This window comes from Bos javanicus, chromosome 11 (assembly GCF_032452875.1).
Source record: "Bos javanicus breed banteng chromosome 11, ARS-OSU_banteng_1.0, whole genome shotgun sequence".
Taxonomy (NCBI): Eukaryota; Metazoa; Chordata; class Mammalia; order Artiodactyla; family Bovidae; genus Bos; species Bos javanicus.
In genome coordinates, this window is record NC_083878.1 from 9,327,387 (window position 1) to 9,345,418 (window position 18,032).

General features: G+C 47.1%; 1 protein-coding gene across 2 annotated transcripts in view; it reads left to right on the plus strand.

The window, feature by feature from the left end:
- Positions 1–4,346: 4,346 nt before the first annotated feature.
- Positions 4,347–18,032, plus strand: part of GPR45 (G protein-coupled receptor 45) — a 42,879-nt gene continuing 29,193 nt past the window's right edge. The window contains exons 1-2 of one of the 2 annotated variants that reach the window (XR_009739302.1): positions 4,347–4,435; positions 4,764–5,201. The gene's annotated coding sequence lies outside the window, so the exon portion shown is untranslated. Of the gene's footprint in view, positions 4,436–4,763; positions 5,202–18,032 lie in introns of those variants that run through there. The other variant, XM_061431808.1, reaches the window with a different exon arrangement.

Below are 18,032 nucleotides of genomic sequence, written 5' to 3' on the forward strand. Positions count from 1 at the left end.
GTCCGGGGCTGTTTTGGCCTCATCTTCCCTTCGAGATGTTCTCTGCAGCCTTATCATTACACTGATGACAAAAGGCTGGATGATCAAAATTGAAAGTAACAGGCAGATTCCATCTCTCCTATCTCCATCTTGGGTGAAAATCTCTTCATTTTCAGAGGCTTGGTGTTTTTTTTTTCTTTTTTTCCCCCTTCATTTTAACACATTCATTCTGCTTTGCCCAGAAAATTATTTCGGTCTCAGACAACTCTTATTTATTCATTCCCACGGATGAAAGCAGAAGCCTGGATAATGCAAAATGATACAAATGCAGAAACTCTTTATATTTGACTTTCAAATGTGAGCTTTTACTTACATTTGATTATGCATGTGTTTAATATTCTGGGGATTCGATTCAGACAAAATAACCAAGTCACAGGATGAGCATCTAACCGGCAAAGTGCGAGCTGCCTCGCTGGGTCCCGACCACGTTCCTGAGCACACTGACAGCCCGGAGGACGAGGGCGGGCAGGACTCCAGACAGACAGAGCCTCCCAGCCCACCCTCTTCTGGCTTCCTGGGCATCCCGATGCTCTGCGCCCCCAAACCTGCTGTTCACCTGACAGCAGGTACCGCACGTGCTCTGAGCTCCGTGGCGGGAGCTTCGCCACAAAGATCACACATCTTTCTTTCCTTCCTGTCCAAACTGAGGTTCGGTTGTTTGCACCAGTCCCCCACAGTCAGGAGAGCAGATTCTACCCCCTGGGGGCGGGGGTGGGCGTCACGGGGCTGTCCTGGAGTAGTCTGTCCGCCGTATTACCTGTGTTTATAACCAGCCTGTCCCGCAGAGTAAAGCCAACACCTGTGCAAACAGGGTGTGAGGAGTTGCTCTGGGCCAGCCCCTCCGTCCCGCCCCCCTACCTTGCCATCCACACTGAGACCCTTGTCCTGATGGTACCCCAGCATCCCCTGGCCGGCACCAAGGTCCTCCCCAGCTTTCCTCTCCCCCTCACACCTCCTGTTCTAGAAACTGCAAAGGTTTATGTGTGGCAAAGGTTTCTGCTGGGATTTTATCACCAGGAAAGAACTGGAGGATGCTGGCAGGAAGCTGACATCATTGGTTATATATCAGAGAGGGGTTGGGTCTTACAATGGAAATTACTAGAGAAGGGAAAAGGAAAGACAAGAAGGAAAAAGAAGGGAGAAAGAGACACACAGGGAGGAAGAGAGCTTGAAGGCTGGGCCCCAGCATCTCTGGGAGGCAACTGGGCTGGGAGGGAGGGCTCGAAGTCTGGGACTGCTGATCGGGGCACCCCTCGTGACCTTTCCATGTGGCTCAGACTTCTCCCAGCCGGATAGCCATGTTCTGAATGGGCTTATCCCAAGAGGGAGCACTGGAGGGTGAGTGCTCCAAATGACCCAGATGGAGGCTACATGCCTCGGACGATCTGGTCCCAGGAGACCCCACTGGACCCTTCCTCCGTTCTCTGTTGGCCGAAGCCACCCCAAGCCCATCCAGATTCAGTGGGTGGGGCGCAGACCACACCTCACCCCGTATGATCATCTCAACTCTCTTAGTTTCCAGCTAAGGTGTGAAAGCTCCCTTGTCAGGACAGCCGATTTCCTCTGATGTAGGAGCGTGAGGGTTCAGGTTCCTGTGATGCACGGAGCACTTGGTGGTTAATCATCTGCGGCTCATTATGATGATCTGTGGTCTCTATAACAGTCAATGGCCTGGAACCACAGATGTATTTACTGCCTTCATTTAATTGCTAACATTAGGCTTATTTTCAAGTATTTTCTCTCCATTTGGATGGAGTGCCTTTTATCTGAGCTTACCTTCAGTGTCAATAAGTTTCCCATTTCTTGACAGCTGGACGCCCAGATAACATACAGCTCTCCTTCTATTAATCTTCTGTGAACTGATCATTAGGGTTGTGAAATCCATTCATCGCCAAGAGTTGTCCTTTCACAACTGCATGGTCTTCCGTTTAGCTAAACCAAACCCTATTTCTTTACCACGACTAAGGCTCTTTGTCATTTTAATAGTTCTTCCTTAGAGCTGGCACAGAGTGTCAGACTGTCCCCCAAAGAACAAGTAGATGCCGGCAACACTCCATGTTACCTTGGGTGGTAGTTGTTCAATCACTGAGTCATGTCTAGTAGATGCCGGCAACACTCCATGTTACCTTGGGTGGTAGTTGTTCAATCACTGAGTCATGTCTTTTGCATGCTGGACTGCAGCACGCCAGGCTTCCCTGTCCTTCACTATGTCCCGGAGTTTGCTCAAATCCATGTCCCTTGAGTTGGTATTGCTAACCATCTCATCCTCTGTCGCCCCCTTCTCCTGCCTTCAATCCTTCCCAGCATCAGGGTCTTTTCTAATAAGTCAGCTCATTGGAAGGGTTACCTTGGGAGCCTTTGGTAAATTTATTCCCGAGAAGACCCATAGACCTGAATATCCCTCAGATACTCTCCACTGAAGTCTTCCTGTTGGGCTGCTCTCCCCTGAGTAGAATTGGACGCTGAGTGTCACTAGTCCATCTCACTCCACAAAAACTTTAATCTTGGTTTTATTCACCTACATCGTCCCTCATTGATACAAGCAAAGTACATCAAATGGTTTTAAAAACCAGTACAATCCGGATTGTGAGATAGGAAAAGAAAACAGGAAGTCGTGAGTGGGGGAAGGGAGGGGGAGAATAGAGAGAGGAGAGGAGCCTTCCCACTCAGGGTGGCAGATTCAGAGCAACCAGGAGGAGAAGAGGCAAGGTCAAGCGGTCACAATCGGGGAGACTGGGACACCCCAGCCCAGGGCACATTCCTTCCCCCTCCGGCCCTGTCCTGCCCCCAGGAAGGGTTTGGGGAAGTGCACAGGTGTGAGTTGCCCAAGCTAATGGCTGGGAGGTCCTGGCTTGGGCCGAAACCTCTTGGGAGGGGGGCCTGTGATCTGTGTGCACGCTACACGAGGCACACCTTGCACCCATCTAGTGGATGATGGACAGGTGTCTGGGTGACGCTGATATTGTTCGTTGGGCTTCCCCAGTGGCTCAGTGGTAAAAAATCTGCCTGCCAATGCAGGAGACGCAGGTTTGATCCCTGGGTCGGGAAGATCCCCTGGAGAATGAAATGGCAACCCACTCCAGTATTCTCGCCTGAGATAAGATGCCATCCAACCATCTCATCCTTTAGGTCCTTGTTATTTATCTATTTAATAAGTGTGAAACTCCTGGAATTTAAATAAAAATTCTTTGTGTGCCTTTTTTCTGGAAGGATGGCCTTCAATCAAAATTCTCAAGGCGTTCAGGCCCAGAAAGGAGTGTCTGGGCCTGGGAGGGGGTCACTGTTCTCTAATTCCTGCTCCACAAACTATCGCAGGCAGGTAACTGCCAGCTCACCGCCTGTCCACCACCAGCTTTAGCGAAAGTCAGGGCCCACCGAGGCTGAGCCGCACAGGTAAAGCGCCGGAACAGACCAGGCAGATGACAACAGTCAGCTGTCAATAAATCATAGTCAGATGATATTAAGAAGTTATTCTTAATTTTGTAACATAGGATAATGATATTGTGATCATGGTTTTTTAAAGTCTTTAGTTAGCCTGGGGGAGTGGGGAGCAGATCAAAGAAGAAAGAAAATGTTGACAATCTTTCAGGCTGGAGCTGAGCACTCCTGGGTTCAGGATACAATTTTTTCTACTTTTGATTTTTAAAATGCCGTAATAAAAAAGTTTAAAAAATAAAAATAAATCCAAGCTACTCTTCATAACAAGATGCAAATCACTCAGCCAGGCGGAAGTGTAACTTCTCCCAGAGAGGGCAAGTTCAGTCGCCACCCTGCACCTTGCCGGTCTGTCTGTCCGACAGGTGCCACGCTTTCGGAAGGAAAACAGGTAAAAGGTGGGTCCCGCTCTTAAAGAGCTGGCGCCCCTCCTCCTCCCCCGCAGCGAGCCCCTCCTGGCCTCGGTTTTGCTCTCCCTGAAATGGGCTGACGTCCCTCTTGGAAGAGGCGCGGGCAGTGAAGGGGGGTGGGTCGGGAGCGCCTCCAGGATTGCCCAGGTGAAGCAGAGGCCGGCATTTTCCAAAGCTGGCTGGGGACGCGGGGGTGGATGGAGAGACTCGTGATTGGGAAGGAGGAAAACACACAGACACACACACTCATCTCCCTCCATCCTCTTCCTCTCACTCCGCCCCCCGAGGGGCGGTACCCTGGTCCCTGGGGGAGGTTTAGGCCGAGGACCCGGGAGCGCGGCGGGCGGGGGAGAAGGGCTTGGGTTTCGCAGCCCCAGCTGGGAGGCCGGTGGTGCGGCGGCCCCTCCCCTGCGATCCCTTCCCCTCCTCCCCGTCTCCTCCGCCCCATCCTCCTCCGGGTCCCCGGCAGCCGAGGCTCTGGGAGCAGCCGGCGGCGCGGCGGCCGCGCAGCCTTTGTCTCGGGGCAGCCGGGCGGAGGGCCCAGCGCAGGCGTAAGTGACCGGTGGCCGGGCGGGGGGGCTCGGCAGGGAGCGGGCCCGGGTCGGGGGCACTCCCTGCGGGGGATGCGGGCCAGCCCGGTTGTCCGGAGCTCGGGCTGTGCGCGCCCGGCCAGGTGGTGCCGGGGCGCGGTGGGCGCGGAGGGGCCACCGCCGAGAGGGCGCCGAGAGGGGCGCGGGGGTGCGCGGAGGCGGCGCGGGGGTCGTGGGGGAGGTGCCGAGCCGCCGCGCTCTGGGACACTGTGCGCTTTCGCTGGGCGCCGCAGCCTTGCGCCTGCGGACGTGCGGCTTGGGTGCGAGTCCTGTCGGCCGTGTTTCTCAGGGCAGAGGCCACACGGGGACGCAGGAGGCAGAGGACAGGCAGTGATGAAGCAACGGGAGAGGACCGGGCCGGCGTCACCAGCACCAGCACCATCACCATCACCATCACCATCACCATCACCACCATCACCATCACTGACCTGCGCCCATCCCGGCTTCCCCCACCTCCTCCCCGGTGTAAAGACAACTTTATCAGATTATTTCCTTTTCACGGGTAATACTTTGAAAAAGCGTCGGAGCTCCTCAAATCAGAGATCAGAGGGGCTTGCAGTCATCTGTCCGGGGCCGGTTAACTAAGGTAGCAATCAGGCTTCGATGCTCTCGGTTTTTCTAATTCTGGTGCTGGAGAGGTCTGATTAAAAACTCCCCCTCACTTGGTAATGATGATGATGATGATGTTGATGATGATGATCAAGTATAAAGTAATATCCTCACTAAATTAGATAATCAGGAGTTTAATTTTTTCTCTCTCTCTTTTAATTTTTGGGTGTGAAAATACCAGCAGTAAGTGGAGACAAGAGGAAAATGAAGCTTTTCCAAAAATAATACCCAGGAATAGGGGTAAAAGAGGTCCTTTGTAGAAAAGTCACCCAAGTGGGCTGAAGGCAGTGAGTCCCATCACGTGTGGAGAGTGCTTTTGGCGGTTGGTAGATCTCGATCTCATTACTCTGGATGTGTGTAGTTTCTCACGCTGCCCCAAGAATGTTTCCGTTGCTGTTTCAAACTGGCCTTTCCTTGGTCCAAGGGACCACAGATCAGACCAAAGCACGCACGCGGCTCTGGAGCCATCAGGGCTGTTAGGGAGCCCAAGGTGAGCCCCACAAAACTGGCTCCTTACGAAAAGTGACTTTCAGAAAATAAGCAGCTAAGTCCCCTCTGTTTTTGCCCACTGGTTAGAAATGAGCCTTGGACATCTGGGTTTTGTGTTCTCGCCCAACTAGACGTAAAGTAGACAATCCTACGTATCTTGATATGCTTGGAAATTTTCTTGCCCAAAAGTCAGGGTAGCAGGACTCCTTTTTTAAAGATGATTGTTATTTGTTATCTATTTGTGGCTGCACTGGGCCTTCATTGCTGCGCGGGCTTTTCTCTGGCTGTGGCAGCGGCGGCTGTTCTCTGGAGGCAGTGCTTGAGCGTCTCATTGCGGTGGCATCTCTTGTTTTAGGGCACAGGCTCTAGAGTGTGGGCTTCAGAAGTTGTGGCTCACAGGCTCAGCTGCTCCACAGCAGGTGGGATCTTCCCAGACCAGGGATCAAACCCATGTCTCCTGCATTGGCAGGTGAATTCTGAGTCACCAGGGAAGCCCTAACTTCTTTCTGTTTACTGAAGTATCATTTATACACTTAACTCACTGCACAGCTCAAACTTTACCTATGTTGACCCCCACATAACCTGCTCCCAGAGTAAGAGAGAGAAAATCTCTGTGGTCCATGAGTGTTCCTCTGTGTCCTTTTCCAGATATAACTTCTTCTTTGGCTGTTCCCAACATAGAAAAATAATTTCTTTTCAGTGTGTTTCAGTCACTCAGTTGTGTCCAACTCTTTGTGACCCCATGGACTGCAGCACTCCAGGCTTCCCTGTCCTTCACCATCTCCCAGAGCTTGCTGAAACTCATGTCCATTGAGTTGGTGATGCCATCCAACCATCTCATCCTCCATTGTCCCCTTCTCCTCCTGCCCTCAGTCTTTTCCAGCATCAGGGTCTTTTCCAATGAGTCGGCTCTTCACATCAGGTGGCCAAAGTGTTGGAGCTTCAGCTTCAGCATCAGTCCTTCCAGTGAATATTTCAGGACTGATTTCCTTTTAGATTGATTTCTTTTCAGTATCTCACATTAAATCTGGTTGGCCTATTCCTTTAGCAAATAGGACTGGAGACTTCCTTGGTGGCTTAGTAGTAAAGAATCTGCCTGCCAATACAGGAGACATTGGTTCAGTCCCTGGTCTGGGAAGGTTCCACATGCCGAGGAGCAACTAAGCCCAGGAGCCACAACTATGGAACCCATGCTCCCTAGAGCCCATGCTTTGCAACAAGAGAAGCCACTGCAGTGAGAAACCCACACACCACAGCTAGAGAGGAGCTCCCACTCGCCGCAGCTAGAGAAAGCCCATGCAGCAACAAAGACCCAGCACAGCCAAAAATCTAAATAAACAAATAATTTTTTTTTTTTTAGAAATTTATGACTGAGTCCCAGCCCTGGGCCCAGCACTGCATGGACAGGAGCTCCCCATGGACAGGCAGATAAACCAGATAATTAGATAAGCGGGGGTGACACTGCATGCAGATACAGAACGTTCCAGGCCATATCCTAGTTTTTGTTTGTTTTTTTTTCCTGAGGGGGAAAGGGAAGGCTTCTTGGAGGATGTGAATCTTCAAGTTGAGAACTGAAACATGAGCACAAGGTCATCAGTAAAATGTGGTCAGAGGAAAAGGAAAGTCTGTTCTGAGTGGCAGGAAGGTCATACATCATGGTTCAGAAAGAAGAGAGTGTGGAGGGTTTGAGGAACAAAAACTCATTGAGGCTGATTGGAGCACAGTCTGGGGGAGGAGTGTGTAGACAGCCACGGGGTCAGCAGGGCCACCAGGAGACTCAGGCCGGGGCAGGGGTGGTGGTGGTTTTCTGGCAGGGAGGAGGCCCGGACACGCATGGAGGATGAGATCTGATTGTCAGCTGGCTGCTGTGCGGTGGGGAGACTACAGAAGGGATGCGGGCCGGGTGACTGCCGTGGCATCCCAGCGAGACACCACGGTGGCCTAGCCCGGCAGTGGCAATGGGAATCAAGGATTGAAAGAGACTTAGGGAACTTCTCTGATGGTTCAGTGGTGAAGAATCCACCTCGCAACGCAAAGACCAGGGTTTGATCCTTGATCGGGAAACTAAGATCCCACATGCAGCAGAGCGACTAAACCCAGGAGCCACAACTACTGAACCCATGCACTGCAGATGGAGAGTCCGTGTGCTGCCACTAAGACCCACATGAAAAGATAACATAAATAAATATTTAACAAAGAAAGAAACTTAGCAGGCAAAATCAACACGTGTTTGACCTGTGAAGATTCAAGGATGCCCCTTTGATTTCTTAGATCTCACAAAACTGGTGGACCATGGAGCCATTGGAGATATTGGTGGGGGAAGAATCTGGTTTATATAATATCCTTTTGTGATATATAACTCTCTGAATACCCCTGATCTCAGTTGCCAGTTAGCTTGTGGGATATGTAGGTAGAAATGTCTCCCAGGAAGTTGTAACAGATGTTTTTGGAGCATGTGCTATGTGCTAGGCATTCTGGGGTCACCTAGATGCAACTCTGAATGAACCACACAATGCAAGGGTGAACTATGACCTTGTGAGGCTCACATATATCAGGCCAGAGCTGCAGTCTGGGGGCTTCTGAGTGTAGGTGGTGACGAAGGCTTCAGAGCGAATGGATTTGTTTGGTAAGATTCTAGTGAAAGAGTAGAAGCCAAGGGTTAAGTCTCAAGGGACACCAGCAGACTAAAAAGGGGAGATGGCAGAGAAAGCAAGAAAGGTGTGGTGTTCCGAGGTCCAGGGAGAGGTCCCCAGAGCCACCTGCAGCTAAGTTATGTAAGGTGAGGTCTAGAGGGACTTCCCTGGTGATCAGTGGCTAAAGCTCAGCTCCCAACGCAGGGGTCTGGGTTCCATCCCTGGTCAGTGAATCAGATCCCACGTGCCGCAACTAAGACCCAGTGCTGCCAAATAAAATGAGTATAAATAGTAGGAGAAAAAAGATGAGGATCAGCAGCAGCAGCTGATACCAGAAATGTAAGTTCTTTTAAAAATTTATAATTATAAATTTATAATTTATAAATTAATTTATAATTGCTCTACAATGCTATGTGTTTCTGCTGTACAACAAAGTGAGTCAGCTCTATGAACACATATATCCACTCCCTCTTGAGCCTCCCACCCCCACCTCCATCCACCCTCGAGGTCATCACAGAGCACCGAGCTGAGCTCTCTGCGCTCTTCAGCAGCTTCCCGCTAGCTGGCTGTGTTACACCTGGGAGTGTATATATGTCCGTGCTGCGCTCTCACTCGACCCCTCCGTGTCCACAAGTCTGTTTTCAACATCTGTTTCTCTGTTCCTTCCCTGCAAAGAGTTCATCAGTACCATTTTTCTAGATTTCATTTATGTATATTAGTACACGATGTTTGTTTTTCTCTTTCTTACTGAAGTACACTTTGTATGACAGACTCTGGGTTCATCCACATCACTGCAAATGACTCCATTTCAGTCCTTTTTATGGCTGTATATTTCCATTATATGTATGTATTACATCTTCTTTATTCATTCATCTGTCTATGGACATTGGGGTTGCTTCCACGTCCTGGCTATTTTAAATAATGCTGCTACGAACATGTGGGGTGCATGTGTCTTTTTGAATTATGATTTTCTCAGGGTGTATGTCCAGGAGGGGGATTCCTGGGTCATTGTAGTTTTATTCCTCTTTTCTTAAGGAACCTCCGTAGGTTCTTCTTAGTGGCTGTGTTAATCAGCAGTCTCCCAGGACCACCTGAATCTGAACTGACCCTCTGAATGCTAACCAGACTTCCAGGTGATTCACACGCCCCCCCCACCCAGAGTTTGAGAACCACTGCTCTACTGTATTAACTAATAAGAAAGTCAGTCACAGGTGCCTGGGAGACTTGGTGAGAGTAATTTCACTGGTGTTACAGCCTGGTTAGGCAAATTTTTTTTTAATTTTAACAAACATGTTCAGAATTTTTTATTGGGAAATTTCCAATGTTTTATTTTCTTTTGCATGTTTTGAGTTTTTTCCCCTTCTATACAGTAGTTGATCACAGATTCATATTTTGTTTCACCCTGTTCTGTATGATTTGGGGAGTTTTGTTTTTATCTACTTTGAAACACTTCCATATATACGTACATCCACCTACATCACTGATAATTGATTCACTGCCCTCGGGTCTGAAAGGGAGGAGTGAAAACAGCAAAGCAGAGTGGAGATGGGTGGATCTCAGCTCTGAATGGCAGCCTGAGAAAGCACCTAGACACCTAAAGTTGTTTCTTCCAGAAAGTTCCAAGACACTGTCTGGGGTGTATTTCTAATTATTTGCACTTGTCGTCATGTGAAGTAATTGGATATGCGTCCTTTTCATCTAAAGTGGGCCAACAGCATAACCTTAATTGTTGTACTTCTGGTGTGCTAATAAGGAGGAGGGCTGCTAGGAACTAGGTCTTCCCCTGACTTTGCTGTCAGATCCCCAAGTATTTCATTTCATTTGATGGGGAGAATTGGAGCGTATCACTCTGGTTTGCTGTCATTAGGGGAAATCTGTGGTGGAGGTTCAAGTGAGAAGAGACTAAGGTAGACCTCCAGGCACAGATCCAGGATGCTCTGGACTTGGATCCCGACCCACCCCCACCCCAAGTAAAGCGAATGCCGCAGTGAAGCAAGTCACACAAATCTTTCCGTCTTCCAGTGCATATAAAAGTGATTGGAGGGAGGGACTTCCCTGGTGGTCCAGTGGCTAAGATTTGGCTTTCCCAATGCAGGTGGCTGGGTTTGATCCCTGACCAGGAAACTAAATTCTGCATGCTTCAACTAAGACCCAACACAGGTATGGGGAGGGAGGTGGGAGGGGGTTCCGGATGGGGAACATGTCTACACCCGTGGCGGATTCATGTTGATGTATGGCAAAACCAATACAATAGTGTAAAGTAATTAGCCTCCAATTAAAATAAATTTATATTAAAAAAAAGATTTAAAGATTATTGATACATTGACACTACACTGCAGTCTGTTCAGTGTGCACTGGCATTGTGTCTAAGAAGACAATGTGTATACCTTAATTATAAACACTTTATTGCTGAAAACTGCTAACCATCACCCAAGCCTTCATCGAGTCATGATCTTTCTGCTGGCAGAGGGTCTTGCCTTGATGTGACGGCTGCCGCCTGACCAGGGTGGTAGTTGCTGTCAGTGTAATAACAGAAAAAATCTCGCTGAAAGTAAACAATCAGCCTCCTTAACCAGAAGCTGAACAAAGTATTAGTTTGTGCACTTGCTCATTTTTCCCATCTGCTGGGTCAGAGGAACCAAATGGACAAAACAGAACATGTTTCACACTTTTCCTGCTAATGACTGTTGACATTCAGTGCCCATGACTTTGGGCCTCAGGCAACAAATGAACTGACAACAGCTCAAGGCACGGAAGCGCTGTGTTCTATACCTCCACAGGTTTCATTAGCGAAGACTTGTTGCCTTGTGGAAAGTTTTCTAGAATATTCTACCTTATGCGGTTGTCCAGGGACATTAGGTAGAAAAGAGTTTGAACAGGAGAGACACACCTGGGTTTTGGTTCTGACTCCACCTCTGTCCATCCCTGGTGGCTCAGACAGGAAAGACTCTGCCTGCAATGTAGGAGACCCGAATTCAATCCCTGGATTGGGAAGATCCCCTGGAGACGGGAATGGCTACCCACTCCAGTATTCTTGCCTGGAGAATTCGATGGACAGAAGAGCCTGGTGGGCTACAGTTCAGGGAGTCAAGAAAGAGTCGGACATGACTAAGTGACTAACATCTTCACGTTTTTTCCACCTCCATCTAAGTGTCTGACATTTGCAGGTCGCTTACCCCCACCCAGCCCACCCCCACCATCTTGAGCCTCCATTTCCTCTTTTGTTAGCAGGAAGGAAGGTACACAATTGTTCTTCCCAATCCTGCGATGCTGCGATTCTGTGCTTCTCTTCCTTCATGTGCCTTTTCCCATCTTTTTTCTCTTACTCTGAACTTGACACCCGCATACTGGCTGCTGTTACCATAATTACCCAATCACAGAGTGCCCCGTGATGGAGAATAAAGTCGCTACTATCTATGCTAAAACTGTTTGGTTATTTTGGAGGGAGGGCGGGTAAGAGCTCCATGCGTGAAGCTCTAATTACAGTAATATAGTACATTAGATTATAGCTCTCTTTTGCCCTATTTTATTGATGATCATAGCTCAGGAAATCCAAGCCAAGATTTTTATTTCCATGCTCACATTCTCTAGATCCCAGGCGTCCAAGAAAAGGCCAGCTCTTGAAATGAGAAAAGCTGGACTGAAGTTGTGGCTCCCAGTTGAGGGAGGAGCAGGGAACGGGGCGGGGCCCCTGCATGGCTCTCACCAGTGAAATGCACCTTCCAGTGCCAGCCTGGGCACTCACCCTCTGTATCCTTGGCTCAAGGTCCCCTGGCTGTGCCCCTCACTCAAGCCCATGTTGAGGGGCAACATGGAGGTGTCTACCTAGAGTGTACTTTTTTCTTAAATACATTTGCAGAAGAAATGTTGTTCAGTCGCTAAGTTGTGTCCAACTCTTTGTGACCCCATGGAGTGTAGCACGCCAGGCTCCTCTGTTCTCCAGTCTCCCAGAGTCTGTTCAAATTAATGTCCATTGAGTCAGTGATACCATTTAACCATCTCAACCTCTGCTGCCCCCTTCTCCTTTTGCCTCCCATCTTCCCTAGCATCAGGGTCTTATGACTAGAGACATATTAATACATCTTTTGTTACCCAAACGTTATCGACCAGAGTGTTTCATTGTTCACTTCCATAATAAATCTCCAGCCACAGGCGTTAGTTTCTGCAAAAATCCCTCAGTAAAAAATGTGTTAAAAAAAATACTCAACCTTATAATGGAGTAGAATGCAAGACTTGCATAAATATTTAACATGAGATAGAATGCTTAAGGGCTTCCCAGGTGGCTCAGTGGGTAAAGAATCCACCTGCAATGCAGGAGACTCAGGAGACATGGGTTCATTTCCTGGTTTGAGAGGATCCCCTGGAGGAGGGCATGGCAACCCACTCCAGTATTCTTGCCTGAAGAATCCCATGGACAGAGTAGCCTGGCAGGCTATAGTCCATGGGGTCACAAAGAATTGAACACGACTGAAGTGTTTGAGCATGCACGCACACAGGATGCTTAAAAGAAACGTCCAGCAGATAGAGGCTAATTTGGGGTCTCTCCCCAGATCCTTACTCATATTCTTCTACTGTTTAGGGCACTTTGGTGGAAATCATTGAAAATGCTAACCAGTAACATTTATGGAGTGCTGTGAGTGGTTCTAAGCATTTGAATGTGATTCTCTGGAGGTTTTATACTTATCCCCATTTTTCAGAGGAGGAATCTGAGATACAAAGAGAAGTTCAATAATTTTCCAGAGTTCACAGAGCTTGTAAGTGGCAGAGCTAAGACTTAACCCCACCAACTTCTCCCTTCCCTTACTCCTCATGCTGCCAACACCCCCCTTACGGAGAAAGCAGCTGCACCCCAAAGGATGAATTGTCCACATCACGGTCATGACAGGTGGATCTAATGAAGGGTGGGGAACCTTGCTCTAGACAGTCTGCACAACTGACCTCAAGACAAATGTGGTGAACGCATCTCTAAAGAATCTTCCTGGACCTTCAGAACAGCCAGACACAGAGCAGAATCTCCCGATGAAGGTGCACTTTCTAGAAGTAGCAGATGCTTCTCTGCATACCCCCTGCTTCCGGATGAAGCCAGCTCTGGTCTCCCATTGCTGATGGGCCTCCTCTCCTCCTTGGACCACTGAGCCAAGAAGGCCTGAAGAGACCCTGCAAGGAGTACACATTCTGTCCTGCGAAATGGATTGAGGAATGTGCTCAGAGAAAGATGAGTAAAAGGCTATGTGTGAATGTCAGTGTGGAGAAGCCATCGGTTCTGCCTTGGGTGATCGAGGAAGGTTCCCTCGAGAGAGTGGGCAAGGAGGGGCATTCTGAGTGGAGGCAAGGCATGTGTGAAGACCCAGAACCAACTGCACAGCATGTGTCTGGAATCCAGCAGTGATGCATTTTAGCGGCAGCAGCAGATCACATGGGAGAGCAGATGAAGAGAAGGCAGTGGATGTGAGGTGGAGCCATTGAATTGCTGGCTTTGAAGGCGAAGGAGGTTGAGTTTTAGGATGAAGCCAGAGATGAGCTGCCCACAGTTATGGAGGAACAGAAAGGAAGGCTAGAGATTGATGTCTTTGCCCACAATCTGCAGAGCAGAGGAGCCTGGAAGAGAGGGAGAGATTGTCAGCTTGGAGGCTAATTTGGGAACCATTTAAAGAATGCAGGCAAGAGATAGTGAGTGGGCGAACAGGACCAAAGCACAGAATATGGAAACTGCATACTCTTAACTCAAGGCTTATTAAGGAGGTAGCATCTTCACTATATATATACACACACGCACACACACACGCACACACACACACATATAGATTCCTGCTTCTAGGAAGATGATGTACAAGTAATTGTTCTTATTCTTCCTGCTAGGTAGAACTAAACATCTCTGAACATTCTGTGTAAAATAAGCATAAGAAGACTCTGAAAGTGGCAAGAAGGAGGTAGACCCACCAGGGAACTTAGGACATGGAGGATAACACCGCCATGAGTTCCCTGGGTGTTATTTCATCTCTGGCATCCCAGAGTCCCATAACATGACACCCAACACATCTAGGCTTCAACCTCAAATCACTCGTCATACAAAGAATCAGGAAAATCTCAACCTGATTGAAAAACCTCAAGCAATAGATGCTGACACCAACATAATACATGTGTTAGAATTACCCAACAAGGATTTTAAACGAGTCATCATAAAAGTGCTCAGGGAAGTTATGGTACACTTTGCTCAAATGAAAAATGAAAAAAATATCACTGAAGAAATAGAAAATATGAAAAAGAATGAAATGGAAATTTTAGCACAATAAATAAAAGAAAAATCTCAGTGGATGAAGTTAACAGCAGAGTGGATGAGACAGAGGAGGAAAATTAGTGAACTGGAAGATAATCAAAAATTACCTAAAGCAAATAAGAAAAAAATAGACAAAAGGAAAGAAAGAAAGAAGGAAGGAAGAAAGACTTAGAGGCCCACGGGACTATTAGAAGAGACCTAACATTCATGTCATTGGAGCTCTAGACGGAGAAGAGAAAAAGGTCAGGACTGAAAAAGTTCTCAAGGAAATAATGGCCACTATTATTCAAACTAGAAATCAATAACAGAAAGATAACAGGAAGGTCTAAACACTTCAAAACTAAATAACACTTCTAAGTAATTCACAAGTCAAAGAGTACGTCTCAAGGGAAATATAAAGACAATCAAAATGAAAATAAAACATATCAAAATTTGTGGGATGCAGCTAATTCAATGCTGAGAGAGAAATTTACAACATTAAATACTTAGAGGCAAAGTCTCAAACCAATAATCTAAGCCTCCATCTCAAGAAACTTAAAAAACAGCAAAATAAACCCAAAGCAAATAGAAGGAAGAAAATGATATTCAATCAGAAATCTATGAACTTAAGGGGATTAAGAGGTATAAAATAAAAGCTATTATCTATGAAATAAAACTATTCTGTATAAAATTAAAAACTGTAATATATAAAATTTAAAAAGCCACAGGGGTATATTGTAAAACCCAGGGAATTTAGGCAATACTTTATAATAACCATAAATGGAGAATAACCTTTAAAAATTGTGAATCACTATGTTGTACACCTGACACTTATACAATATTATACATTAACTATACTTCAAGAAAGAAAGAAAAAAGAAGAAAGAAATTTGTGAATTTGAAAATAGAAAATCAATGAAACAATTGAACAAAAAGCTGGCCATTTGAAAAGATAAAGTTACTGACAGATCTCTATCATGACTGACAAAGAGAAAAGGAGATCAGATCAGATTAGCTCAGTCGCTCAGTCGTGTCCGACTCTTTGCCACCCCATGAATCGCAGCACGCCAGGCCTCTCTGTCTACCACCAACTCCCAGAGTTCACTCAGACTCACGTCCATCCAGTCAGTGATGCCATCCAGCCATCTTATCCTCTGTCATCCCCTTCTCCTCCTGCTCTCAATCCCTCCCAGCATCAGAGTCTTTTCCAATGAGTCAACTCTTCGCACGAGGTGGCCAAAGTACTGGAGTTTCAGCTTTGGCGTCATTCCTTCCAAAGAAATCCCAGGGCTGATCTCCTTCCGAATGGACTGGTTGGATCTCCTTGCAGTCCAAGGGACTCTCAAGAGTCTTCTCCAACACCACAGTTCAAAAGCATCAATTCTTCAGTGCTCAGCCTTCTTCACAGTCCAACTCTCACAAAAGGAGAGAATATGCCAATTCTAATACCAGAAATGAAATAGCACTATAAATCCTTCAGACATCAAAAAAAGTAGTAAGAGACTGGTACAAGCAACTCTTTACACATAAATCTGGCAAGTGGGATGAAATAGACCAGTTTCTGAAAGAGTGCAACCTACCACAACTGCCTCAATATGAAACAGATAATTTTAACAGTCCTACAACTATTAAGGGAATTAAATTCCTAATTTAAAATCTCCAGACCAGACCGCTTCACCGGAGAATTATACCATACATTTAAAGAATAGTGGATCAATTCTAACTAATGTCTTCCAGAAAAAATAGAAAAAGAGAGAACTCTTCTTGGGCCTCTTTATGAAGGCATGATTTCTCTGCTATCAAAACCAGAAAACAACAGAACAAAAAAGGAAAGCTAAACACTATGAAAATAGGTGAATCTTCTTCAGAGAGATGCCCTTTCAGCTCCTTTGTCTGTGTTGGAATCAGGCTGTTTGTTTTTACTGTTGAGTTGTAGGGGTTCTTCATCTATTCTAGACATTAATTCCTTGCTGGGTGTTTGCTTTTATAAGTATTTCCCATCGGTGGACTTTTCATTCTGTTAGTGTCTTTGGATGCACAAAAGTTGTAAATTTGAACGTCCAGTCTAATTTTCCTTTTGTCGTTTCCGTCGACTCTGAAGTTTCCTTGTGGGAGAGGGGTCGTGTGGGAATATATCATCTTTCCTGCTTGACATCCACACTCCTCCGTGGCCCCCATCAGGCCCCCTCCCCACCCAGCAGAGCCTGTGGGGCGCAGCATTGTATGAATTCTCTCCCCTACTCGCGTCTCCCACCAGATGGATGGGAGGGGGTTCCTATTGCATCCTGGGGCTTCCCAAATACTGCACAGCACAGGGTAGGGCTGAAAAAGTGTTGGATGAGTAAATGAAGGGGTGACTGAATAAACGGCTCCTGGAAGGAAGAAGTTGGCCTCTCAGCAGGGCTGCAGAGCCTCAGACCTGGCTGCTTTCAGAAGCTCTTTCTTTCCTTCCTTAGTCCTGGGAGGTTGTCTGTCAGTGGGGTCTGACTTTTATGTAATTGTTTGGAGCATCACAGTACAGCTCTAAAGCTCTAAGGTCGGAGTCTAATCCTCCCCCTTCTCTAATGAAGAGGACGTGTCTTCTGTGGCAAATGGGTGATTTATTGAGTGACCAAAGACTGTTTGTACTCCTGATAGAAGCTAGAGCAGACAGGCTGCTCGCTAGAAGGAATGAGACCAGCTTCTTCTGAATAGGAAATTGCTTTCGTCGCCCCTGGTGTGTCCTTGCTAACGTGGAGCTGGGTGCGTCCTGTGTTCTCCTTCAGATGGACGGCCCTCCTCAGGACATCCTGTCCAGACACCTTTTTAAATGAGCTCCGTGTGCGTAACTCTCCTGCCAGCGCCCAAGGCGCCTGGAACACGCATTCAATCTGAAGTCACAATTGAGAGCCTACCTTCCGTAATAAAAGAAAATCTCCCAAATGAAGCATGAATCGTTGTTAAGGATCCTTTCCTAATTTTTCATCCCTTTTAGGACTGCTGACGTCACTATCCAATAAGGGGTAGCAGGCACCAAAAGCCTTAGGAAAAAAATAAGGAGAAAAAACACGAAATTAAGAAAATCCAATTAATCCTGGTGAAACGGGGAAAAGACTGTTAATGTAAATAATTATTTTATTTTAGTGGTGAAACCCCACAAAATCAGTCTTTCCTGTCTGTCTGGAGTAAGTCTGGAAAGTCATGTCATTCCAGAAGGAGCAGGACTCAGACAGACCTGAACAAGCATCTGTGGGGTCACTCCCTTCTCTCCATATGATCTTGTACATGTTATGGAACCAGTTGTGGCTTCTGTTTGCTCCTCTGTAAAAGAGGGATGTGATGAAAAATGCCTTACAGAGCTGGTAGAAGATGGAAAAAAACAGCATGTTTAAGGCACTTGCTCAATAAATAACCCGTCCCTTCCTCTCCCCGCTCCTCCCCCTTCTACTATGCAAGGCTTTTGTTGTGGGTACAGCCATTGAGGATGGAGTTACTTATTAGGTGATTACTAATTTAAAAAGTGTTAGACTCTTTAGAGAACAATCTTATGGTTACCAGGGGAGAAGGATGTGGGGAAGGGATAGTTACGGAG